This window comes from Orycteropus afer, unplaced genomic scaffold, assembly GCF_000298275.1.
Source record: "Orycteropus afer afer isolate SDZICR_OR568_19922 unplaced genomic scaffold, OryAfe1.0 scaffold00005, whole genome shotgun sequence".
Lineage (NCBI taxonomy): Eukaryota > Metazoa > Chordata > Mammalia > Tubulidentata > Orycteropodidae > Orycteropus > Orycteropus afer.
This window is the reverse complement of record NW_006921592.1, coordinates 15939946-15967456: the sequence shown is the minus strand read 5'-3', so window position 1 is coordinate 15967456 and position 27511 is coordinate 15939946.

Below are 27511 nucleotides of genomic sequence, written 5' to 3'. Positions count from 1 at the left end.
TTGTGCCACTCCCAACAGAAATACTCCAGGTGGACAACTTCAGCAATCAGGAGCTCCTCAGTTGCTCATAGAAAATCCCACCTTGGAGTTTACAAAGACTTATGGGTAGAAAAGCCACACTAAGTAATTTACTACACCGCAGATGCCCAACCTTCCTTTCGAGGTGTAGTTAATTAGTATCATTATTATTAACAGTGATCTTCTTAGGAAAAATATAAGTCACTCTAAAATTAAATTATTTTGGCTTATTTCAATGCCTGGATTGTTTGTATTACTTCTTGTTGAATAACAGTATTCAAACATGAGGCCAACATGTTTTCCAACTGGAAGATAAGGAAAAAAAATTCCAAACCACAAAATGAAAACTAGAAACTTATCTGAAGAGTAGAAAGTGTCACCCTGAATTCCAATATATTAAATCATTTCTGGTTTATATTTTGACTGAACAAGAGTTTCCTTTGTTTATAATTGTTCTGCTTTTTATGTTTCATCTTTCTTAAGTGGATTAGGATAGCCTTATTATCCCTCTATGCTTCTTTTAATGAATGTTTAAGTTGCCTGAAGCTGAAAATATGTCAGGAATTCTAGTTTTCCTCTTTAGCATATCCTTAGAAAGCAATAATAAAAATATATTTTTCATCCAACATGTTGTTTTTTGTTTGTTTGTCTGAATATCAGACTGTGGTTAGATATTTTTGAGGCTTATAAAATCATTACTTTTAACACAGAAACCAATACCTAGGTAAATGTGTAGTTATAAACTACCAAGGAGATTAATTCTCTTTAGAGTGGTATTTGAGTGTCACCATGATATCGTTTAACTTTCCTTCAACAATATACTTGTTCCTTGAATTTTAGCTGTATATTTCCTCACATTTAATACTGCAACATTTTTTGCTCACATTGTTCTTTAAGTCTGAAATATACTCCCCTTGCTTTTCCACTTGCACAAATCAAACTCATCTTCAGGGATCACAACAATGACAATCTTTGTGGAACCTGAGTGGTTAACAACATGGATACTGGAAACCAGTTATCTGGGTTTAAATCCCAGTTTTTGCCATGTATTGTAACTGTGACTTTGAGCAAGTTACCCTTTTTTTAAGACTCAGTGTCTAAAGAGCATTCTGATTGTACTTCTTCCAAGACAGATTTGTTCATTCTTCTGGCAGTCCATGGAATATTCAATATTCTTTGCTAACACCATAATTCAAATCAATCAGTTCTTTTGCAGTCTTCCTTAATCATTGTCCAGCTTTCCCATGCATATGAGGCTATTGAAAAAACAATGGTTTGGGTCAGGTGCATCATTAGTCTACGAAATAACATCTTTGCCTTTAACATTAAACATCCTTTTTGCAGCAGATTTGCCCAGTGAATTATGTCATTTGATTTCTTGACTGCTGCTTCCTTGGGCGTTGATTATGAATCCAACTAAAATGAAATCCTTGACAAGTTCAATCTTTTCTGCATTCATCATGATGTTGCTTATTTGTCCAAGTTCTGAGGAATTTTATTTACTTTATGTTAAGGGGTAATTCAGACTCAAAGCTGTAGCCTTTGATCTTCATGAGTAAGTGCTTCAAGTCATCTTCACTTTCAGCAAACAAGGTTGTGATATCTGCATATTGCAAGTTGATAATGAATCTTCCTTGAATCCTGATGATGCAATCTTTTTCATATAGTCCAGCTTCTTGGATTATTTTCTCAACGTATAGATTCAGTCAGTATAGTGAAAAAATGCAACCCTGACACACACATTTTGTGATTTTAAATGATGCAGTATCCCCTTGTTCTGTTTGAAAGATTACCTCTTGGTCTATGTACAGGTTCCTTATAAGCACAATTAAGTGTTCCGGGATTCCCATTCTCTGCAATGTTATCCATAATTTTTTATGATTGACACAGTCAAATACATTTTCATAGTCAAGAAAATACAGGTAAATATCTTTCTGGTATTCTTTGCTTTTAGCCCAAATCTATCTGACATCATCAGTCTACACCTTTTTTTAATTTGGCTTGAATTTTTAGCAGTTCCTGTCTATATACTGTTGTAAACTTTTTTGAACTGTATTCACAAAATTTTACTCACATGGATGTTAATGATATTGTTCAATAATTTCCACATCCGGTTAGTTTACCTTTCTTTGGGATGGACACAAATATGGATCCAAACAAGCATGAAAAATAAAGCAGAGAGAAAAAGAAAAGGCTGGAGAAAATGAACAAGAGCTTCAGTGAGACATTATAAAGGGACCCAAAATGTATTTATTTAGTTACCAGAAGTAATGAAGAGAAGCCAAAGGACAGAAAAATATACTTTGAAAAATAGAGGCCACAGTTTCTTGAAACTTTTTGGAAACTGTATTGTCAAAGCTCCAAGAAACTCACTGAATAAACAGAATAAACATGTAGTAAATCATACGAAGGCACATCAAAACTGCTGAAAACTTATGATAGGAAACTTTAAAAGTAGCTATAAAAAAGGCACATTACATACAGATCAAAAAATGATAAGACAGTACACAGACAACCCCTAAATAATCATACAAACTGAAAGAAAATAGAGCATCATCTTTAAAATACTAAAAGGAGGCTACTGGTCTAATAAAGGCTAGTGGAATCCCTGAGGCTGTGGCCCTTAGACACCCTGCAAGCCTAGAACTAAATTTACCCCTGTGGCTCAACATTCAGCAAAATGATAGAAAAGCTTATAAGGCCAACAATAACATCGGAGAGGTACTGTACATTAGAGCAATAACCATACAAGATCAAAAGAATAGAATTTTTCCGAGGGTAAAGCTAACAAGGCAAATAGGATAGGAAAAAAGAATGAAAGGAAATGGTAAACACAAGGAGGAAGTAGGAAGTGTGCTTTTACATTGTGGGGATTTCAATTAGTGTTCCAAAACATAATGTGTATGAATTATTGCATAGAAAACCAATTTGCCCTGTAAACTCACCCAAATCACAATTAAAAATAAATAAATAAAGTACCAAGAGGAAAAAAGAAATGCAGATGCAGAATTCTATACCTAGCAAAAATAGCTTTCAAAAATAAAATAAAATAAAGGCTTCTTCAAACTAACTATAACTGAGAGAATCTTTTGTGAGCAAACCTGTGCTGCAAGAAATATTGAAGGAAGTATTTTAGACAAAAGTAAAATGATACAGATGAAGATTTGGACCTACAAAAAGGAATGAAGACCACTTGAAATAGTAAATATGAGAGCAATATAAAAGTCTCTTGTTTTAAACTCTTTAAAGGACAATTATATAAATAATAATAATAAAGAATAACAATGTTTATAATGTGTGTGGAAATAAAATATATGATAGTAATACCATAGAGGATGGAAATGGGGTGATGTAAGTATCCTGCTGTAAAGTTCTTACACCTTATGTGATGTAGTACAGTATTTGAAGATAAACTCTGATTAGCTAAAATATATATTATGTAAAGCTTACAACAATTATTTTAAAATATCAAAGCAAACAAATAGCTGATAAGAGAATTACTGATACAAAATAGAATTACTAAAAAGATAAAAAAAAAACACAACTCACTGCAGTTCGAGTTGGATCTGACTCATAGCATACCCTACTTGGATTTCCAAGATAGTATCACTATGGAAATAGATTGCACAATCTTTCTTCTGAAGAGTTGCTGGTGGGTTTGAACTGTCAGTGTTCTGGTTAGCAGTCAAATGCCTTAGGCGCTACACCACCGGAGCTCCCCAAAAGATATACAGTTAATACAAAAGAAAGCAGAGAAAAATAAAAATGAAAGCAAAGAACAGATGGGATAAGAAAAAATAAATAGTAAAATGATAGCTTTAAAGTATTATTGAGATGTAAATTCTCTCCAAATTGATCTAAAGATTAAATGTAATTCTGATTAAAATTTAAGCATAATTTTTGGTGTACATTGGCAGCATAATGATCCCAAAATTGATATGCAAAAGCAAGGGAATTAGAAATGACAAGACAATTTTGGGAAAGGAAAACAAAATTGGAGAGCTCACACTACCTCATTTTAAGTGTGATATGTGTACAATGATAAACATTTAGATCAATAGAACAGAATAGAGTCCAAAAATAGATTCACACATATGTAGTTAATTGATTTTTGACATGTACAAAAACAATTTGATGGGAAAAGGATAATCTTTTCAGCAAATGGTGCTGAAAAAATTGACTATCCATACGCAAAAAAAGAAGGTAAGAAAGAAAGATTATGGATCCTTGCTTTTTTTTTTTTTTAACTTTTATTGTGATTTGGGTGCAAATTTACAAAGGATATTCATTTTACTCTCAACAGTTCGTGCACACTTGGTTTCATGGCCCTAATTACAATCCCAACAATGAAAAGTTTTCCTCCCATCTCTTCCCTATGACTACCCCTGCCCTTTGCCCTTCTTATCTTTGCATTCCTATCTGTCCACCTTTCCCTTTATACAAATGCTGCCCTTCTGATGTCTCATGTTTGATTGATCTAAGGGATGCATCTCTCTAGGGTAGGTAGATGCATCTCTCTAGGGTAGGTTTCTGCTTGTAGGCCTTCTTACTGTTTGGCTGAGAGCTAATCTATGGATGTCCAGTTTCAGGCTAGAAGGATAACCCAGGGCCATAGTCTTGAAGGGTCCACCAATCTCTATCTGATCAGTAATTCTAGTAATTTTTGTGTTTTTGAATTTTGTTCCACATTTTTCCTCCCACTATGTAGGATCTCCAATTTTTATGGACATGTGTTTTTGTTGGGTACCTTCTAGTCAATTTTCAACTCATAGTAACCACATGTGACAGAGTAGAACAAGCCCATAGGGTTGTCTAAGTGTAATCTTTATGGAAGTAGATTGCCAGATCTTTCTCCCTTGGAGGCACTGGGTGAGTTTGAATCACCAACTTTTCAGTAAGCAGATGAAGCTTAACAATTGAGCTTTGAGGGCTCCTTGTATGGACCCTTATTTCATACTATATACAAAAATTAACTAAAATTCATCAAAAACCTATATGTAAGACCTAAAAATATAGAACTTCTGGAAGAAAACAGGATAAAATATTAGTGATCTTGTGTTAGACAAATATTTCTTAATTTGAACACAAAACGATAAACTATAAAAGAAACAAATGGGTAAATTAAACCTCATCAAAATTATAAACTTTTGCCCTTTTAAAGACATTATTACAAAAATGAAAGTCAAGATACACCTGGAAGAAAATATTTGCAAAACATATATCTGATAAAAGAGAGATCTGGAATATATGAAGAACCCTTGAAATTATATAATAGGAAGACAAACCACTAAAAATACTGAGTCAAATATGTATACAATTAGATAGCTGATAAACACATAAAATAGTACTCAACATCGTTAGTCATTAGGAAAATGCAGATTTAAGTCACAATGAAATACTTCTATATACTCACAAGAACAGCTATAGACTAAAGACTAAGGATGCCAAGGGTTGGTAAGGATGTGGAACAATATTATTCATTGTTGATGGCAATGAAAAATGCTAACAGCTTTTTGGTAAAACAATTTGACAATTTCTAATAAAATTAAGTATATAACTACAATATTACCCAGAAATTTCATTTCTAGTTTTATACCCAAAAGAAATAAAAGTATACACCCATAGACATGGATGATATATATAAATGATATGGCTTGGTGATAGAAATGACACTGGAGATCACATGATAGAATTTTGCAAGACCAACAACTTATTCATCACAAATACCCTTTTCAAACAACATAAATGGTGGCTATACATGTGGACTTCACCAGATAGAGTACACAGCAATCAGATTGACTACATCTGTGGCAAGAGGTGATGGAGAAGTTCAATATCTTCAGCCAAAACAAGGCCAGGAGCTGACTGTGAAACAGACCATCAACTGCTCATATGCAAGTTCAAGTTGAAGCTGAAGACAATTAAAAGAAGTTCATGAGAGCCAAAATATGACCTTGATTATATCCTTCCTGAATTTAGAGACCATCTAAAGAATAGATTTGATACATTGAACACCATGACAAAAAACCTGGAGAATTGTGGGACGACACAAGAACATCATCCATGAAGAAAGCAAAAGGTCATTAAAAAGATAGGAAAGGAAGAAAAGACCAAATTGGATTTCAGAAGAGACTCTGCAACTTGCCCTTGAATGGAGAGTACCTAAAGCAAATAGAATAATCGACAGGATACAAAAGCTGAACAGAAGATTTCAAAGAACAGTTTGAGAAGACAATGTCAATTGTTATAATGAAATGTGTGAAGACCTGGAGCTAGAAAACCAAAAGGGAAGACCACACTCAGCATTTCTCAACCTGAAAGAACTGAGGAAAAAATTAAAGCCTTGAACTGTAATATTGAAAGATTCCATGGGTAATATGGTGAATGATGCAGGAAACTTCATAAGAAGATGGATGGAATACAAAGAGTCACTATACCAAAAAGAGTGACAGATGATCATTCATTTCAGGAGGTGGCGTATGATCAAGAACCAATGGTATTGAAGGAAGAAGTTGAAGTGGCACTGAGGAATTGGAGAAAAACAAGGCTCCAGGAATTGATGGAGTACCTCTCAAGATGTTTCAACAAACGGATAGTGTGCTGGAGGCACTCACTCTGCTATGCCAATAGATTTGGAAGACAGCTACCTGGTGAACTGACTGGAAGAGATTTGTACCCATTCTAAAGAAAGATGATCCCATTATCAAACAATATCATTGATATCAGACACAAGATAATCTTACTGAAGATAATTGAAAAGCAGTTTCAGCAGTATATTGACAGAAAACTTCCAGAAATGCAAGCTGATTCAGAAGGGGACATGGAGTGAGAGATATCATAGCTGATGTTAGATGGATCTTGGCTCAAAGCAAGAATTATCAGAAAGGTGTTTGCTTATGTTTTATTGAGTGTGCACAGGCATTTGATTATGTGGATCATAACAAATTGCAGACAACATTGAGAAGAATGAGAATTCCATAACAATTATTCATACTCATGAAGAACCTGTACATCAACCAGGAGGCTGTCATTCAAACAGAGCAAGGGGGTACTGCATGTTTTGAAATCAGGAAGGGAGTGTGTCAGGGTTGTATCCTTTCACCATACTTATTCAATCTGTATGCTGAGCAAATAATCCTAGAAGCTGGACTATATGAAGAAGAACTTTGCATCAGGATAAGAGAAAGACTCATTAACAACCTGAGATATGCAGGTGACACAACTTTGCTTGCTGAAAGTGAGGATGACTTTGAGCACTTAATGATGAACATTAAAGACTACAGTCTGCAGTATGTCAATATAAAGAAAACAAAACTCTTCACAACTGGACCAATAAGCAGCATCATGACAGATGGAGAAAAGCTTGAAGTTGTTGAAGACTTCACATTGCTTGGTTCTACAATCAACTCCAGCAGTCAAGACATCAAAAGATGTATTGCATTGGGCAAATCTGCTGCAAAAGACCTCTTTTAAATGCTAAAGGGCAAAGATGTCTCCCTGAAGACTAGGATGTGCCTAACTCAAGCCATGATATTTTCAGTTGCCTCATATGTATGTGAGAGCTGGCCAATGAATAAGGAAGATTGAAGAAGAGTTGATGTTTTTGAGTTGTGGTGTTGGTGAAGAATGCTGAAAGTACTGTGGACTTCTAAAAGGACTAACAAATCTGTCCTGGAAGAAGTGCAGCCAGAGTGCTCCTTGGAAGCAAGAATAACCAGACTTCGTCTCACCTACTTTGGTCATGTTGTCAGAAGGGACCATTCTCTGGAGAAGGATGTCATGCTTGGTAAAGTGGAGGGTCATTGAAAGAGGGGAAGCCCCTCAACAAGATGGATTGACACAGTGGCTGCTGTGATGGTCTCAGGTATAGTAGGGATCATGAGACTTGCGCAGGACCAGACAGTGTTTCATTCTGTTGTACGTAAGGTTGCTATGAATCAGAGATGAGTCGATGGCACATAACAACAACAACAACAGCAACAACCCATAGACATACTTGTACAAAAATATATATAGTAGCTTTATTCATAATAGTTCCAATAGGAAACCAGAGACTGATTTCCATGAACAAATCAATTGATAAACAAACTGTGATACAACCATATTTTAAATTTGTTGTTCTTTAGGTACCACTGATTCAGTTCCTACTCACAACGACCCTGTGTATAATAGAACACAACACTGCCCGGTCCTGGGCCATCCTCACAATAGTTGCTACAGTTGAGGTCATTGTTGCAGCCACTGTGTCAGTCCGTCTCATTGATGGTCTTTCTATTTGACACTGCCTCTTTGCTTATAATATTTACTACTCATTAATAAAAAAGTTTCCTTTAACAACATACATTTTGTCATGTCAAAGAAGCCAGGTACAAAGGGATATAAACTATGTTTCCATTTGCATGAACCTCTTGAAAGGGGAAAATTGTAGTGATAGAAATCAGGCCAGTTGTTGCCAAGAGCTAATGCATGAGAGGAGAGTGTTTACTACAAGAAGGTATAGGGTGGTTTGAGTGATATAAATGTTTTATATCATGCTGATGTTGGTAGTATACATTTGTTCAACTCATTGGATTATATGCTTCAAATTGCTGAATTTTAGATAGATAGATGGATAGATAGAAGGCTGTATTGAATCAACCCCAACTCATTTCAACCTTATATAAAACAATGAAATGTTGGCCAATATTGTGTCATCCTCACAATCTTCATTATGTTTAAGTCCATCTTTGTGGCTATTTTACCAGTCCATCTCACTGAGGGTCTCCCTTGCTGGTCCTTTACTTCACCAAACTCCATGTCTTCCTCCAGTGACAGATCTATCCTGATGAGGGGTTCAAAGAAAGAGAAATGGATATTGTTTTACTGCAATTCATAAGGTTTTCAGTGGCTAATTTTTGGAAGTAGATTTCCAGGCCTTTTTTCCTAGACTGTCTTAATCTGGAAGCTCTGCTGAAATCTGTCCATTAGGGTGACCCTGGAGGTAGCAGCAACCAGTGGGAACATAGTGTATACATCATCACAGCAATACGCAAGCCACCACTGTTCCACAAACTGACAGATGAGTGGTTGTGTTGAATTTTATTGTATACAAATTATACCTCAATAAAACTGACAAGAAATCACCCACTAATGTAGGGGTGAATTTTGCAGGAAGAAAAAATAATCGCTTAGTTATTTTGTCTTTCTTATTTTGCAGTGGCATTAGTGCTGGTGTTAGATCTATTCACTGTGTTTTGTTGAAATCTAACATTCACTAAAAGTGAAGAGGAGTGTAATTAATAAACAGAAACACTCTTTAGGAGGAGGATGTAAGCTTCTATTGGGTGGTATGAAGTGACAGGAAAAGTAAATAATAATCAGTCATAATCTAATTAATTGCTAAGTGGTAGAACATAATGTGAAAACCTCCATGGAGATGAGGATAGCTCCTTTGGCTTGAAAGTGCTTTAACACCTCTTGAATCCCAGGTGTGGGAAAGAAGGGGGGAAGAAAAAATCTATCAGCAAAGCTGTCAGATACTTTGGGTCTTTGGCTCTAAGAAAGAAAGGTCACTCTGCTGCCTTTTCCAAAATGCTAACAGCAATCTTTCTTAGGCAGCAGCAGTAGTTCTATTATCAGCTGAGCAAGCCCCATTGTCAGTGATTGACAAGGTTTCCACCTCCAGATTTCCTCCATAACTGTGCTTAATAACTTGGGGCCTGCAAGCTCCTGCTCATGATGAGATTTCAACAGGGCTTAGGGAGGCAGAGACCCAGTCTTGGGCTTCATGTGGCATGCATTCCTTATCAGTGCTCTCTGCTGAGGAATGTTCTGCTTAATAAAGCAGGCTGTTAAACGTAGAGTGAATGTTGGAACTGGGAGTACACTTGGGATAGCACAAACACTTCTCAGTCCTTGTTTGTGGCAATATGGAAGAAGTGCAGTGTGAATGGACAAAAACATTTTACCTAAAAGTGAATATGAAGAGATAGGTTAAAGGTTTGTTTTGACAATAATGTGGTGGGAAGTCATCACGGTCCTGCCAGTTGGTAGTGGGATGATTCAGACTTCATCTCCAAGTTATTAGTTCATCTTGTGTAGAGCATGAGCCGCCAATCTGGACTGGCTTTGTGAGTGTGTAACCATATAGTCACACAGGGATCTGCCTTCAAAAAGGCTCAAACTTGATTTTTTAATTTAATTTAATTTTTTCCAAACTTGATTTAGTGCTCTGTTTTCACCATCTTTTTTGTTTGTTTGTTTTATTTTAATTCTTAATCATTTTATCTTTGAACTTTTATCTCATAAGTGAAGTCAAACAGGATAATGGAACATACATATGAGCAGAGGAGATGTGTGCAATATGTGTGTCTGGTATTCCTTGCTGCACCATTTGCATATAGTGTACACAAGTGTCCTATGAGCGTGGAATTCCAGTGGATCCAATTGTGTTACACCTAAGACAGAGTAAGTTAGGTGATGAACAATCTTGAGGGACCATTCTTCCAATTTCAACCAGAACTTAGTTCACATGCAGAAAGAAGGTAATGGTGTTCCAAGAAATGCAAATAACAAAGAAACCCTAACCTGTCCTTTCTGATTTCTGTAACTCATATTAACCAACCACTTATGTGGAAAATGGTGAAAAAAAACAAACTCACTGTGTCAAGTCAATTTGACTCATAGTGACCTATCCTTGGGTTTCTGAGGCAATATCACTATGGAAGTAGATTATCCAACCTTCTTACCGAGGACTGGCTGGTGGGTTTGAATAACTAGTCTTCTGGTTAACAATCAAATCCCTTAGGCACTACACCACCAGAGCGCCTAGAAAATGGTGACATAAAAGGAAAGGAAAGACAGAGCACCTCAAGATTTTTCCTTTTAGTCCTCCCTTACTCATCACAAGATGTGGAATCTGCATATATCAAAAAGTGAAAGTGTTTCCACTCTTCAGGTACGAATGAAATATGTATGCAGGCATGAGTTACATAATATGAACTGTGTAATTTCAGTGATTCCACGTAAGTTAAATGCTTTTATATTTGCATTTAAAACTAACATTGCTATATAAAAATGAATGGCAAAATCTATACTAATAACTAAAAATTTTAATACTTCTTTACTTAGAATAACATGAAGTTGTTGTTGTTGTTGTTGTTATGTGCCTTCGAGTCAGACCAGACTGATAGCAACCCCTCCTTGGGTTTCTGAGGCTGTATCACTACAGATGTAGATTACCCAACCTTCCTTCTGAGGAGTGGCTGGTGGGTTTGAACTGCCAGTCTTCTGGTTAGCAGTCAAGTACCTTAGGCACTATGCCACCAGAGCTCCAAGTAAAAAAAAATATCATGGCAAATCAAAGGAGAGTCTAGCCTAAAGGAAAAAGGCTTGTCTTTTAGTGCCTTTGTTGTTGTTGATGTTAGGTGCCGTCAAGTCCTCTCCAACTAACTCATAGCTACCCTATCCGCAGCAGAATGAAATGCTCCCCGGTCTCGCACCAGCTCCCCAAACCCTGCTATACTTGAGCCCATGCCACAGCCACTGTGTCAATCCATCTCGTTGAGGGCCTTCCCTTCCTTTGTTGACCCTCCCCCTTACCAAGCATGACATCCTTCTCCAGGGAACAGTCCCTTCTGATGATATGACCAAAGTAGATAAGACGAAGTCTGACCATTTTCACTTCCAAGGAGCATTCTGGATGCACTTCCTCTAGGACAGATTCGTTAGTTCTTTAGCAGTCCATGGTATTGTCAGCATTCTCTGTCAGCACCACACCTCAAAAGCATCAATTCTTCTTCGGTCTTCCTTATTCATTGCCCAGCTCTCACATGCATATGAGGCGTAGAAAATATCATGGCTTGTGTCAGGCGCACCTTAGTCCTCAAGGAGATGTCTTTGCTCCTCAGTACTTGAAAGAGTACCTTTGCAGTTGACTTGCCCAGTGCCGTACATTGTCTGATGTCCTGACTGCTGCTTCCATTGGCATCGATTGTAGAACCAAGCAATAGGAAGTCCTTAACAACTTCAATCTTTTGTCCATTTATCATAATGCTGCTTATAGGACCAGTTGTGAGAATTTTTGTTTTCTTTATATTGAGATGTAATCCATACTGCAGACTGTATTCTTCAATCTTCATCAGTAAGTGCTTCAAGTCATCTTCACTTTCAGCAAGGAAATTTGTGTCATTAGTGTATCACAGTTGTGAATGATTCTTCCCTCAATCTTGATGCCACATTCTTCTTCATGTAGTGCAGCTTCTTGGATTATTTGCTCAGCATGTAGATTGAATAAGTATGGTGAAAGCACACAACCCTGATGCACTCCCTTCTTGGTTTTAAACCATGCAGTGCTCCCTTGTTCTGTTTGAACGACAGCCTCCTGGTCTATGTTTAGGTTCCTCATGAGTACAATTAAGTGCTCTGAAATTCCTATTCTTCTCAATGTTATCCACAGTTTGTTATGATCCACAAAATCAAATGCTTTTGCATAGTCAAAAAACACAGGTAAACATCTTTCTAGTATTCTTTGCTTTGAGCCAAGATCCATCTGACATCAGCAATGATATCCCTCATTTCACATCCTCTTCTGAATCCAGCTTGCACCTCTGGAAGTTCCCTGTCAATATACTGCTATAACCATTTTTGAATTATCTTCAGTAAGATTTTACTTGCATGTGGTATTAATGATATTGTTAGATAATTTCCACATTCTGTGGGATCACCTCTCTTTGAAATGGGTACAAATATGGATCTCTTACAGTCAGTTGGCCAGGTAGCTGTCTTCCAAATCTCTTGGCATAACCAAGTGACTGCCTTCATCAGGGTATCCATTTGTTGAAACATCTCAGTGGGTATTCCATAAATTCCTGGAGCCTTGTTCTTCACCAATTCCTTCAGTGCAGCTTCAACTTCTTCTTTCAATATCATTGGTTCCTTGTCATATGGCACCTCCTGAAATGGATGAAGATTGACCAGTTCTTTTTGGTACAATGATTCTGTGTATTCCTTCCATCTTCTTTTGATGCCTCCTGCATAATTTTTTTGTTTGCATCATTCAATATTTTGTCCATAGAATCTTTCAATATTGCAACTTGAGGCTTAATTTTTTTCTTCAGTTCTTTCAGCTTGAGAAATGTCAAACGTGTTTTTCCGTTTTGGTTTCTAACTCCTGGTCTTTGCTCATTTCATTATAGTAATTAACTTTGTCTGCTCAAGCTGCTCTTTGAAACCTTCTGTTCAGCTCTTTTATCTTGTCATTTCTTCCATTTGCTTTAGCTACTCTCCATTCAAGGGTAATTTTCAGAGTCTCTTCTGACATCTGTTTTGGTCTTTTCTTCTTTTCTCATCTTTTTAATGACCTCTTGCTTTCTTCATGGATGATGTTCTTGATGTCATCCCACAATTCTGGTTTTAGGTCATTGGTGTTCAATGCACTAAATCTATAAATTAGATGGTTTCTAAATTCCAGAGGGATATATTGACGTTCATATTTTGACTCTAATGGACTTCTTTTAATTGTCTTCAGCTTCTACTTAAACTTGCATATGAGAAATTGATGGTCTGTTCTACAGTCAGATCCTGGCCTTGTTTTGGCTGAAGATATTGAGCTTTTCCATCACCTCTTGTCACAGATGTAGTCCATCTGATTCTTGTGTACTCACCATCTGGTGAAATCCACATGTATAGCCATTGTTTGTGTTGTTGAAAATATGTATTTAAAATGAATAAGTTGTTGGTCTTGCAAAATTTTATCATGTGATCTCCAGAGTTATTTCTGTCACCAAGGCCAAATTTTCCAACTACCAGTGATTCTTCTTTGTTTCCAACTTTTACATTCCAGTCACCAGTGATAATTAACACATCTTGATTGCACGTTCAGTCAATTTCAGACTGCAGAAGCTGATAAAAATCTTCAATGTCCTTATCGTTGGCTTTGGTGATTGGTATATAAATTTGAATAATAGTAGTATCAACTGGTCTTCCTTGTAGGCATATGGATATTATCCTATCACTGACAGCATTATACTTCAGGGCAGATTTTGAAACATCCTTTGTGATGATGAATGCCACATCATTCCTCTTCAAATTATCATTCCCAGCACAGTAGATCATATTGTTGTCTGATTCAAAATGGCCAAAACCATGCCATATCAGCTCACTAATGCCCAAGATATCAAACTTTATGTGTTCTATTTCATTTTTGACAACTTCCAATTTCCCTAGATTCATACTTTGTACATTCTATGTTCTGATAATTAATGAATGTTTGCAGCTGTTTCTTCTCAGTTTGAGTCATGCCACGTCAGCAAATGGAGATCTCAAGAGCTTTACTTTATCCATATCAGTAAGATTGGTCCTGGTCCTACTCTGATGATGCAGCTCTTTCCTAGTTGTATTTTGAAAGTCTTCTGACCAAAGGACTTATACTACTGCACTGTATCAGATTATGTTTCTGGCTATTCATAAAGTTGCATGATAATGTATCAGACAGTGTTTCCCTGCTATTCATAAGGTTTTCCTTGGCCGATTCTTTGGGAAGTGAAGGGCCTCTTCCTTCTTTCTAGTCTGTCTCAGTCTGGAAGCTGCATTGAAACCCATGCACCATGTGCAACCCTGCTGGCACCTGAAACACTGGTGGCACAGCCTCAAGCCTCCCAGCAAAATGGAAGCCACAATAGTATGACAAACTGACAGACAAGTTTGTCTCCCTTAGCTATTTGAAACCTCTCTGCCCTCCATTACCTGGATCCTTGGCTGTTGCTGTGCTCTGTCATCCCCTCTGGTTTCTCTTTCCCCTGCTTTCCTGCCTCTTGGGGCTGGGGGCTGGGTCTCTCCCCTTACCTGGATCCCTTGCTGCTCCTCTGCTCTGTCATCCCATATAATGGGCCATGACAATACATTAGTACCTTTGATGGCTGTTTTTCTCTGAGTTTTGAACAAAGAGCCTGACATTTTCATTTTGCACTGGGACTCACAAATTGTGTAGCAATGTCTGTCATCAGTTCTGGGTTCCCTCCCAAGTAAAGTGCATTTATGCTCTTTTTCATGTCCAATATTGGCTATGGAGGTCAACCACAAACTTTATTGATTTTGTTTCTCCAACCATTATACATTCAAATGTGAATTGAGACAACAAGTAAATGTTTCTATTTTAGGTAGGGCTTTATTATTTTATGTAATGCATTAAACAATCAATCAGACAATTAACATCATACAGGTACTGTATGCCACTTAATCAGGAGAAAACTTTATGACTTAACTTGAAGGGACAAATAATTCCATGGCAGTGAGAGAAGATGTCCAAAAGTTGTGGTGGTGGTGGTACTGAGAAGGCAAAAATAACTCCTTCGTTCTGGAGAAATGCACCAAGGACATGGCCCTATGAGTAACACAATGAACAAAATGATGGAATTGAGGTTACAACTCAAGACCCACTTAGTACCTCAGATGCTTTTGAAATTTGATGTTATGGTAATACTCCAATGTACTAACCAGAAGCAGCATACTGTGGGGATCAAAGAACATCTGAAATTTCTTTAAATTCATTGTAAAGAGTATTTATGGAAACTTTAAGGCTTTCTCAAACATGAGGAAGGAAGTGTGTAATGTGATGGCAGTCACTGTTACTATTTTTACTGAATAGGAAAAAATAGGCACTGGTTGTGCAGAGCAACCCAATTTTATATTCTTTACCACCTTCTCCATTCTTTGTGATGCCAGCAAATGGGGTCATGGTGTAGGACAGTCAAGAAAGGAATTATGAGAAATGAGGAGGGGATATCTACCAGGAATGTGATGTGGCTGAACAGCACACAGTACTGATTGAAGTTTCAGGGTCTGTGTTCCCACTGTTCCCACCTCTTTTCACATGTTCTCTTCCTCCATTGATTTAAATGAATTTGAGCCCAGCCCTCCCTTCTCCCTTAAGAAAGAAATACACTTATACCTCATTTATTAACTATCTTATTATCTGGCATTTCACATTTGCAATAGTAAAAATTCTACTATCCAATTATTTTGTGCCTTAATTACAGAAGGCTGGCAGTAACAAAAGCCAAAGTCTGAGGTGAAGGTAATTCTGGTTCTGATGGTTAAGGTTTTATGTCATCTTGGCTGGTAATGATTCTCAGTGTTTTGGCACTTATGTAATGATATAATTTGGTAGTTATGTAATGATGTAATCTGGCAGTTACGTGATGAAGTAGTCATTCTCCTTTTTGCGACCTGATGTGATCATCCTCCATTTTGCATAATATTTATTTTCACATGATGACCTTGTCTTTGGAACATAAGCAAGTCAATAAATGAAGGGTAAGTATACTGGCCACAGAGTAGACACAACTGTTGTTGTTAGGTGCTGATGAGTGGGTTCTGAGTCATAGCGACCCTATGTACAACAGAACAAAACACTGCCTAGTCCTGTGTCATCTTTATAACCAGTGTCATGTTTGAGCTCATTGTTGTAGCCACTGTGTAAATTTATCTCATTTAGGGTCTTTCTCCTGTTTGCTGACCCTCTATACTTTACCAGGCATGATGTCTTTCTCCAGGGACTGGTTCTTCCTGAAAACATGTCCAAAGTATGTGAGACAAAGTCCTCACTCCTAAGGAGCATTCTGGCTGTACTTCATCCAAGACAGATGTGTTTGTTCTTCTAGCAGTCCATGGTATATTCAATATTTTTCTCCAACACCATAACTTAAATGTATCAATTCTTTTTCAATCTTCTTTATTTTCAAGTTTCTGCATGCATATGAGGTGATTGAAAATACCATGACTTAGATCAGGCACACCTTAGTCTTCAAAGTGACCTCTTTGCTTTTTTAACACATTAAAAATGTGTTAAATTTGCAACAGATTTGTTGAAGGATGGGAACTGAAAGTCTGGCTGGAACTGCAGTGGCCAAAGGTTACAGTTAAACCATGTTTACCTATAAACTTATCCATGCTGGATGCCCAGGTGTGTGCTTTAAGAGGTTGTATTCCTCCAGAGATAAGTGTCTTGTCAACACTCACTTCCTTCCTGCCATCCGCTAAAGAGGCTTTTATAAATGATGCTCTCTTACTTCCCTTTGTTTGGCTTTTAGCAGCAGGAAGCCAACAAAAGGGCCAACTCTGGTTTTGAGGGCCCTGAGGAGGAGTTGCAAAAACTACACGTGCAGGTGTAGAAGGCTGTTCAGTGACCCCCAGTGTGCAGAAGGCCATGAAGAAATTTTGAGATTAGAGGGTTGAGAGAGTGACAGCAGCTGCCTTTCAGCGGCTTTCTCCTGTCGCTTTAAGAATAATTCAACCCCAGCCATCTCATTGTGGGCCTGGGAAAATAGGGCAAAGTAAGAATGGGTTAGAAGGGGTATTTGTCCGCCCTATGCTGAAAAGAGATACTTGAGATTTCCCCAGGATATTGAGAAGTGGAATGTCTAGGCAAGTTGTGTCAGGAGAGTAGGGTAATATATTTCTGCAATTTGCATTATCCTAGGAGAAAAAATGGATCTACCTACAGGTTGAGAAAATCTTAGATCATTTACGAGGAACATTAGTAAAGCCAGCAATTCTGCAAGCCAAACTAAACATGTCAAAAATTCAAGACTGTACAGAGAATGCAATGATGAAACAATAAATGAAGATTAATAACTTCTTTAAAAAGGATGAAAGTAACTTTGAGTTTAAAATGGCATCTGATTAATAGCCCCTTACCCCGCTTCTTTCAACTTCTGCTTACCTACCAATGAAGACACAGGAAAATGAGGAAAAATGTGTAACACCACTTAAACTGGAAAATTCAACCTATTTTCAGAATCTTAGCCAATGTGGCTGTTGTGGTATATTTAAAATTGTACTTAATTAACTTTGCAAGAACCCATTGCACTGAAAGTAGATTCTTCCTTCCACCACAGTAATGTCAGTTCAGAAAAGCAAATTCCTCACCAACCGGAAAAAAAAAAAAAAAAAATTAGAGGTCATCTTGTTACTTAACATCACTGCTATTTTAAATAACTGAAGTTCCATTGCACTGTCTTTTTCATTTAAGGACCTCAACTCTGGAAAAAAATAAAAAAAGCTAATTGACAGGAGAGAGGAAAGGAGTGACTCAGGTTGTAGAATTTCGTGCTGGGAAGGGTAACCCAATGAGTATAACCATACAGAATGTGGTAAGGAAGATCCCTAAGAGCATTTTGCGTGTTTCATTTATTTGCATAGTCAGAGGGATAGTTTGAGAGACTTGGAAAAGATCTAATGTTAGTTAAGAAGAGCCATAGTGGATAGGAAGAGTATCTCTGAACTATTTAGATTCAGTATTTCACACTTCGTATCTGACACCTTCCTTTTACTGGGGAGTAGTATTTAGAACACACATTTTGGGAACAAGGTTTGTTTATTAATATCAAGTCCTTTAATTGACAGAACTAGAAAAAAAAGTGCGTGTGTGTATTAGAAATGAATCGATATTGGTATCTCAATTGTAATGCTACAGAACTCCTCTTTGCCTTCCCTCAATTCCTATTTGTGTCTTCACTGTGAGAACTGGAGTTCTTAAAATATAAATATATTAATTCATTTGTTAAATTCTTTTATATAACCAAAACACTTTCAGAATATTCATATTCATATTGCTAAATATGCCTGGTAATATTTCGTGATATATTTGTAGTTTTTTATTTTCTTTAGAAGGGTGTATAAGCAAATTACTGTGTTCAAATATTACTTGGATAGATTCTATTTGCTCTTTCATTTGAAATACAGATGTGTTCATTTGCTTCTCTTGGCGTGTAGATTTAGAGTCCCTCCCATTCTTATTCATTTAATTTTGTGCATTCATATAGAACATTAATGTGATTTTAAGTGTCAAAACTATGTACTCCCTTCTTTATCTCTTTCACCTGAACATATTCTTATAGATAATTTATTTCATTAATTTCTTATTTTTTTCAGTTTCTCAAAAAAAGTAAAATAACATAGAAGGTGTTTTAAAATGTCACATTGACCTTAAATGAACTTTAAAGATACTATTTCAAAGTTCTAAGAAAATAGCCTAATCCTTTCATTTAGACTTCAGTTAAATGCTTTATATTGTAATTTATTTTATTTGTTGTTGTTGCTGTTGAGAACATACACAGAAGTACATATACCAATTTGATAACTTCTACACGTACAATTCAGTGACACTGATTACATCCTTCAAGTTGTGTTACCATTCTCACCCTCCTTTTCCAAATTGTTCATCCTCCATTAACAAAAACTCACTGCCCCTTAAGTTTCCTATTCAATACTTTGAGTTACTGTTGTCAATTTTATCCCATATAGACAGTTCTTTAAAGAGCACAATGCGCAAAACAAACATTCCCTACTACATTATTGTTTGGTTTTAAGGAGCCTTCTGCGGATATTTCTAATTTGAGGTGTAAGGTTTAAAGATAATCCTAGGGCAATAGTTTCAGGAATCCATCCAGCCTTCAAGAATACAGAAAGTCTGGATGAGAATTTGAAATTCTGTTCTACATTTTCTCCTTTTTGATCAGAATTATTCTATAAGATCTTTCATTAAAATGTCCAGTAATGGTAGTCAGGCACCAGGGACTTTGGTTTCATGGCAAAGAAGGCATTATTCATGGTGGCAATTAGCAACACATTCCATTTCTTCCTCACAGTGTCAGATTACCAAATAAACCAAGTAACATGGTGTTACTTGTACTTATTTAATAATCTATAAAGAACAATTTCACATTTCTACCACATCAAACATTCTGTTTCTAGGTAGGCTTCTTTCTCCCAACCCCACAGCACCTTCTTTTTTTTAAATTTTTATTTTTATTGTGATTTGGGTGAAAATTTACAGAGCAAATACACTTTCCATACAGCAGATCACATACACTTTGTCTCATGACATTGACCACTATTTAGCACAATGCAACAGCTCCTCTCCCATTTCCTCCCGATAGGTACCGCTTCCCTGTGACCATCCCTCCACGCACTCCTACCCCCTGAGCTGTCTCCCTGTGCCTGAGCAGCCCTTCTTTCTCTCTCACTTGTTCTCTCCAAGGAGTGTATCTACCTCAGATAAATGCTCAACCAGTATGCCTGTTTGCTGCTTGGCTGGAAGCTACAGGTGCCACAGCACCTTCTTGCATAATCAAAGACTCTTCAAATTTGATTCCTTGACAGATATGGAGTACCCAGTGTTAAGGTAAGCACTATCTTACTTGTGCTTGCATACAAATTTCACCACTGTGCTTACTTTGCTTATTGGGTAGTCTGACCCTGCTTCCTCCTCTTCCTAATTCTCCTTCTTTCTGTGCTGCTCTGGGCAAGTAGGGGCCAATTGTTTTCCATTCAATGACTTCTTGAAAGCTTTTAAAACCCCAAGCACTACACAATTAACTAGGAGATAGAACAGAAGCATTAAACACAACATTAGGCCAGCTAACTGGGATGTCTTATGAAACAATGATCCAAAGCCTCCAAACCAAGAAACCAAAACCCATGAACTGTTTGGTTGTACATAAGCAGTCTTCAGTAGCTGCTCATTTTAGTTTTATGGTTGCTGTAAACATATCTATCACACAATGTTTGCCAACTCAACTTCTTACAAGTACACAACTTATCAATAGCAATTGCATTAAACATCTGTGTAACATTGCTTTCATTTAGTGTGATTTTTCTTCACTGTAAACCAAAACTGAGTGTTCCATAAGCAATACCCCGCCTTCTCCCTTCTCTTCCACTCCTGGTAACCACTAAGAAAATTTGGTCTCTATATATTTGCCTGTTCTTTTTTTTTTTTTTTCCTGGAAGTGAGGTCATATTATTGCCCTTTTACGATTGACTTACTTCACTCACTATAGTTGCTTCAAACTACATTCAGGTTGTAGCATGTATCAAAACTTCATTTCTCTTTCTGTTTGAGTAGTATTCTACTCTATTTATGTACTTCATTTTGTTTATCCATTCACCTGTTGATGAGCATTTACACTGTTTCCACCTTTTGAATGTTGTGAAGAATGCTGCAATGAACATTGGTGTCCATATATTTGTTCATAGTGCTACTTTCAAGTCCCTTAAAAGTTGAATTGCTGGGTCATATGGTAGTTGTGTTTTTAGTTTTTTGAGGATTTGTTACATTGTATTCTACAATAGCTCTAACATTTTTCATTCCCACCAGCAATGTACAAGGGTTCCAATTTCCCCACATCCTTGCCATATTTGTGATTATTATTATTTTTTAAATCTTAAACCATCCTAGTGGGAATGAAATGATATCTCATTGTAGTTTTTATTTACATTTCTCTGATGGCTGATAACATTGAGCCTCTTTTCCTGTCCTCTGGTGAAATGTCTATTACACTTTTTGCCCATTTTTTGAGTGGGTCATTTGCCTTATTGTTATTAAGTATTAGATTCTTATTGAATATATGAATTCCGAAGATTTTCTCCCAGTTGGTAGTTTGTATTTTCACTTTCTTGGTAGTATTTTGATGAGTAAAAATTTTTAATTTTTATAAGTCTTGTTTATTATCTTGTCTTTTGCTGTTTTGCTTTTGTTATTACACTAAGTAATCCATTACTAAGAGCTAGGCCCAGCAGAGTTGCCCCTGGATTTTCTTCTAAGAATTTGGTGGTTCATTTTGCACATTTAGATCATAATCCATTTTGAATTTGTTTTTGTGTGTGGTGTGAGGCATGGGTTCTGTTTCATTTTTCTGCATGTGGGAATTCAATTTTCCCAACCTCATTTATTGAAAAGACCCTTCTTTCTCCATTAAATGGACTTAACCCCTTTGTTGAAAGTCAGTTCACTATAGATGTATGGGCTTGTTTCTGGACTCTCAATTCTATTCTATGTGTCCATTATTATACCTGCACCATGCTGTTTTGATTACTGTAACTCACTAATATGTTTTACTGTCAGGAAATGTGAGACATCCAACTTTCTTTTTCTCTTTCAACATTATTTTAGCTATTTGGGCCCTTTGGCATTCCATATAAAGTTAAAGATTAATTTTTTAAAATTTCTTTGAAGAAGGTTGACAGAATTTTGATGATGATTGAATTGAGTTAATAGATTGCTTTGGGCAGTATTGATGTCTTATAAAGTCCTCTAGTCCGTGAACATGGAACATCTTTCCATTTCTTTAAGTCTTCTTTTATCTTTTTGAGCAATATTTTATAATTTTCAATACATAAATCATTCATATCATTGCTTGAATTTATTCCTAGGTATTTCATTTTCTTATATGCCATTGTAAGTGGAATTGTTTCCCTAATTTTCCTTTCAGATTTCTTGTTGCTGATATATAGAAATCTAATTGATTTTTGTTTATTGTCCATGTACCTTGCAACTTTGCTAAATACCTCTACTAGCTGTGGTGGCATAGTGCCTAAGGCATATGACTACTAACCAGAAGGCTGGAAGTCCAAACCCATCAGCCACTCCTTAGAAGGAAGGTTGGGCAATCTACATCTGTAGTGATACTGCCTTGGAAACCCAAGGAGGGGTCACTATGAGTCAGATCTGTTCCACAGCAGTGAGTTTGGTTTAGTTTGGTTTAGCTCTAGAAGTGTTCTTATGGATTTTGGGAGATGTCTATAAAGAAAGATAATTTTACTTCACTTTTTAACTATCTGGATTTCTTTTATTTTTTTCTTACCTTATTACTCAGCCTAGAACTTCTAATAAAATATTACATAAAAGAGGGGAGAGCAGGCACCTCTGCCATATACCTGATTTCAAGGGAGAAATCTTTCAATCTTTTTTCTTTAAGTAATGCTAACTGTTAGTTCCACATATATTCCTTTAATCATATTGGAAACTCCCCTTCTATTCCAATCCTTGAGGGTTTTCATTAATAAAAGATATTGGATTTTATCAAATAGTTTCCTGCATCCATCGAGATGTTAAGGTGGTTGTTTTTCTTTGTCCTGTGTATGTATCATACTACATTGATTGATTTTCTGATGTTGGACCATCCCTGCTGTCCTGGAAAAAATCCCACTTGTTCATGGAATATAATTCTTAATATACTGTCGCATTCTTTTCACTAGTATTTTTTTGAGGCCATTAGTTTATAATTTAAACTTGCAGTGTTTCTTTTTGCAATATAAGCAGGTATATGTACAATTTCTATTTTTCTTATTACTTAAACAAATAGCAGTATGGTATATATGGTATATATATATATACCATAGTCCTTTGAATGTATTACCATATAACAATATATCCTGGAATTTATTTCATATATGCTGAGTCAGATATGCCTCCAAAATGGAGCATTTATGCCAATATTGGATTTTGAACATCTAAAAAACATCAAGAGTCATGAGTAATGATTTTGTACAGCATCAACATCTCAGTTTGAAATTAACTAAGATGTGAATATATGTATAGGTCCACAATTTATTTTAAAATGAAAAAGAAGACTAAAACCAATATAAAGACTTAAGTTAGTAGAATTTATGATTCAAGAAATGGAAAGAATCTTCTGGGTATCAGTACAATAGATGCAAAGTTATCGTTAAGACAAGATAGTGAGGTTAACTCAGTAATCTTCATTTCCAGTACACAATGAAGCAAGCTTTACAGATATCACAAGGGGAAATCCAACAAAGAACATATTCAGACAAGTTGGCATCCATCTATAAAGGTAACAGAGATTTTCAAGCCTGCAAGAACTCAAGACCTATGTTGTTGTTGTTGTTAGTTGTAGTCAAGTTGGTTCTGACTCATGGTGACTCTCTGCAAAATAGAACAAAACACTGCATGGTCCTGCACTATCCTCACAATCATTGCTGTGGTTGAGCCCATTGTTCCAGCCATTGTGTCAATTCATTTCATTGAGGGTTTTCCTCTTTTTCACTGACTGACTATTTACCAAAGATGATGTCCTTCTCTAGGGACTGGTCCCTCTTAATAACATGTCTCACAGCACATGAGATAAAGTGGCATTACCCTCACTTCTAAGGATCACACTAGCTGTACTTCTTCCGAAACAGAATTGTTCATTCTTTGGCAGTCCATGGAATATTTAATATCCCTTGCCAACACCATAATTCAAAAAGACATCAGTTCTTCTTTAGTCTTCCTTATTCACTGTCCAGCTTTCCCATGCATATGAGGTGATTGAAAATACCATGGCTTGGGTCAGTCATATCTTAGTCCTCACAGTGACATCTTTGTTTTTTTAACACTTTAAAGAAGTCATTTGCAGCAGATTTGCCCAATGAAATATGTTTGATTTCTTGACTGCTATTTCCAAGGGTGGTGATTGTGGGTCAAAGTAAAAGGAAATTCTTGATAACTTCAAAACTTTCTCCATTTATCATGATGTTGCTTATTGTCAAAGTCTGTGGCATACGTGAATGCCTTTGAAGCTATTGGTTTTCAATAAAATTAAGATTACCAATAGATAAATAAAAGAAAAAAAGACATGTAGAAGGCATTCTATGAAATTATTGGTGATGATTATTAAATCCATTAGTATAGAGCTCAGACTAAACAAATGTTGAATTCTTTTACAACAAGATTTAAATATTATAAACGAAGAGTCAATGTAACATAAAATACAATACTAATATAATTTCAGTGGATTCACACTAATGTCATATTGTTGTCATTTTAATCTTTAAAAATGTGAGCAAATTTACTTTGTTGAATTGTAAAGTTGGTACAAAATATAAAATGACAAATTAAGCCAAAAGTCTTCTAACAACCATGATTAATGAGATAAGATTGTTCTTATTAACCAAATGTTTTATCACAACAAATATCAAATTAGGAAAATTATCATTCCATACCTCTCATAGTAAGCAACATACATAGAAATTATAAACTGAAGAGCAATGAAAACATCTTAAGAACTTGTTAGCTTATTAAATCTCTGTTTAACTGCTTTTACATCAAAGAATAAATTAAAAAAGGAAACTACAAAGTAATAAGAAAATAAATATAATGAAAATACTACTTTCAAGACCTATTACACATGAATAAAGTGTTGATTAGAAAAAAATGCAAAGCTTTTTAATATTCATCTTGCTGAACAACAACAAAAGACTGATAAAATAAAAGGATTATTTTCTGCATAAAAAGTAGAAAATGAACACCAAATTAAATCAAAGGAAAGCTAAAGAAAGATAAATGCTGACAGCAATTTTAAAACAAGAGAAGAAAAACTGTATCAAAATTGATAATCCATGAAAAGATTCTTCACAGGAAAAGTCAATAAAGTAGATAATCCATTAACTAGCTCAATAGTGTAAGTCACAGACAAAACAGAACACTAAATCAAAAGGAAAACAGAGAAATAACCAGAGATGTAGATAAAATAAATGATATAACTCTATGAAAACACATTGGGGTTACTGGAATGAATGATTTTCTGGGAGAATATAAATTATGAAATTCTAAAAAGAGGAAACCTAAACAGATCAGAAACCATAAAACAATTGATAGAATTATGATACATGTCTTCCCAAAACACTGTATGCCAGGAATATTTAACAAATGAATTCTTTCAAAAGGAGAAAAATTTTTTGTTAGACATTCAAAGATGAGAAGCATAAACCCTGCCACAATATTTCAGATTAAGAGAGACTGCTGAACAAAGATGTTGTTGTTGTTGTTGTTAAGTGCCGTCGAGTCATTTCCAACTCATAGCGATCCCATGCACAGCAGAACGAAACACTGCCCTATCCTGCGCCAGCCCCACAATCCCTGCTATACTTGAGCTCATCATAAGCATCATACATAGAAATTATAAACTGAAGAGCAATGAAAATATTCTAACAACTTGTTAACTGTTAATTTCTTAAATTTGTGTTTAATTGCTTTTAAGTCAAAGAGTAAATTAAAAAAAGGAAAATTTTTTAAATTAAAAAAGGCTCTGGGAAACAGCTGCCTCCTCAAAGTAGAGTTGACCATAATGATGTGGATGGTCAATGTTTGGGACCTTCATTTGCTGATGGGACATGACTTAAAATGGGAAGAAACAGACACAAACATTCATTAATAATTGGAATGTGGAATGTATGAAGCATGAATCTAGGAAAATTTAAAGCTGTCAGAAATGAAATGGAATGCATACAGATAGATATCATAAGCATTAGTGAGTTGTAATGGACTGATATTGGCCATTTTGAATCAGACAATCATATGGTCTACTATGCCAGAAATGACAAATGGAAGAGGAATGACATCACATTTATCATCAAAAAGAATGTTTCAAGATGTATCCTGAAGTACAATGCTGCCAGTGATAGGATGATATCTATATACCTACAAGGAAGACCAACTAATACTAATATTATTTGAATTAGGGAGCTCTGGTAGCATAGTGCCTAAAGCAGTTGACTGCTAACCAGAAGGTTGGAGGTTCAAACCCACCAGCCACTCCTCGGAAGGAAGGTTGGGCAATCTACTTCCATAGTGATACTGCCTCAGAAACCCAAAGAGGGGTCATTATGAGTTGGGTTCGACTCCATGGCACATAACACCAACAACAACATTATTTGAATTTACCCAGTAATTGCTAAAGCCAAGGATGACGAAATTGAAAAATTCTACCAACTTCTGCAGTCTGAAATTGACCAAACATGCAATCAAGATGTATTGATACTTATTGGTGATTGGAATGGGAAAGTTGGAAACAAAGAATAATTGGAAAATATAGCCTTGGTGATAGAATTGATGCCAGAGATCACATAAAAAAATTTTGCAAGACCAATGACTTATTCATTGCACATACCTTTTTCCAGCAATCTAAATGATAGCTATACGTATGGGCCTCACCAGGTGGAATACATGGGAATCAGACTGACTACAACTGTTGAAAGAGGCTATAGAAAGCTTAATGTCTTCAGTCAAAACAAAGCAAGAGCTGACTGTGGAACAAAGCATCAGTTGCTCATATACAAGTTCAAGCTGAAGCTGAAGAAAATTAAAACAAGTCCATGAGAGCCAAAATACAACCTTGATTATATCCTACCTAAATTTAGAGACCATCTGAAGGATAGATTTCACACATTAAACACCAATGACAAAAGACCAGATGAGTTGCAGGATGACCTCCAAAACATCATGCATTAATAAAGCCAAAGGTCATTAAAAAGACAGGACAGGAAGAAAAGACCAAAATGGATGTCAGAATAGACTGTGAAGGTTGCTCTTGAATGGAGAGTAGCTAACAAGGATGAAATAAATGACTAAATCAAAGACCTGAACAGGAGATTTCAAAAGGCAACTCAAGAAGACAAAGTATTATAATGAAATGAGCAAAGACCTGGAGTTAGGATACCAAAAGGGAAGAACATGCTCAGCATTTCTCAAGCTGAAAGAACTGGCAAAAAAAATTCCAAGCCTTGTGTTGCATTGTTGAAGGATTTTATGGGCAAAATATTGAATGATGCAGGAAGCATCAAAATAAGATGGAAGGAATACACATCACTGATACTGCCTTGGAAACCCAAGGAAGGGTCGTTATGAGTTGAATCTGACTCGATAGCAGTGAGGCTTTTTTTTTTTTTT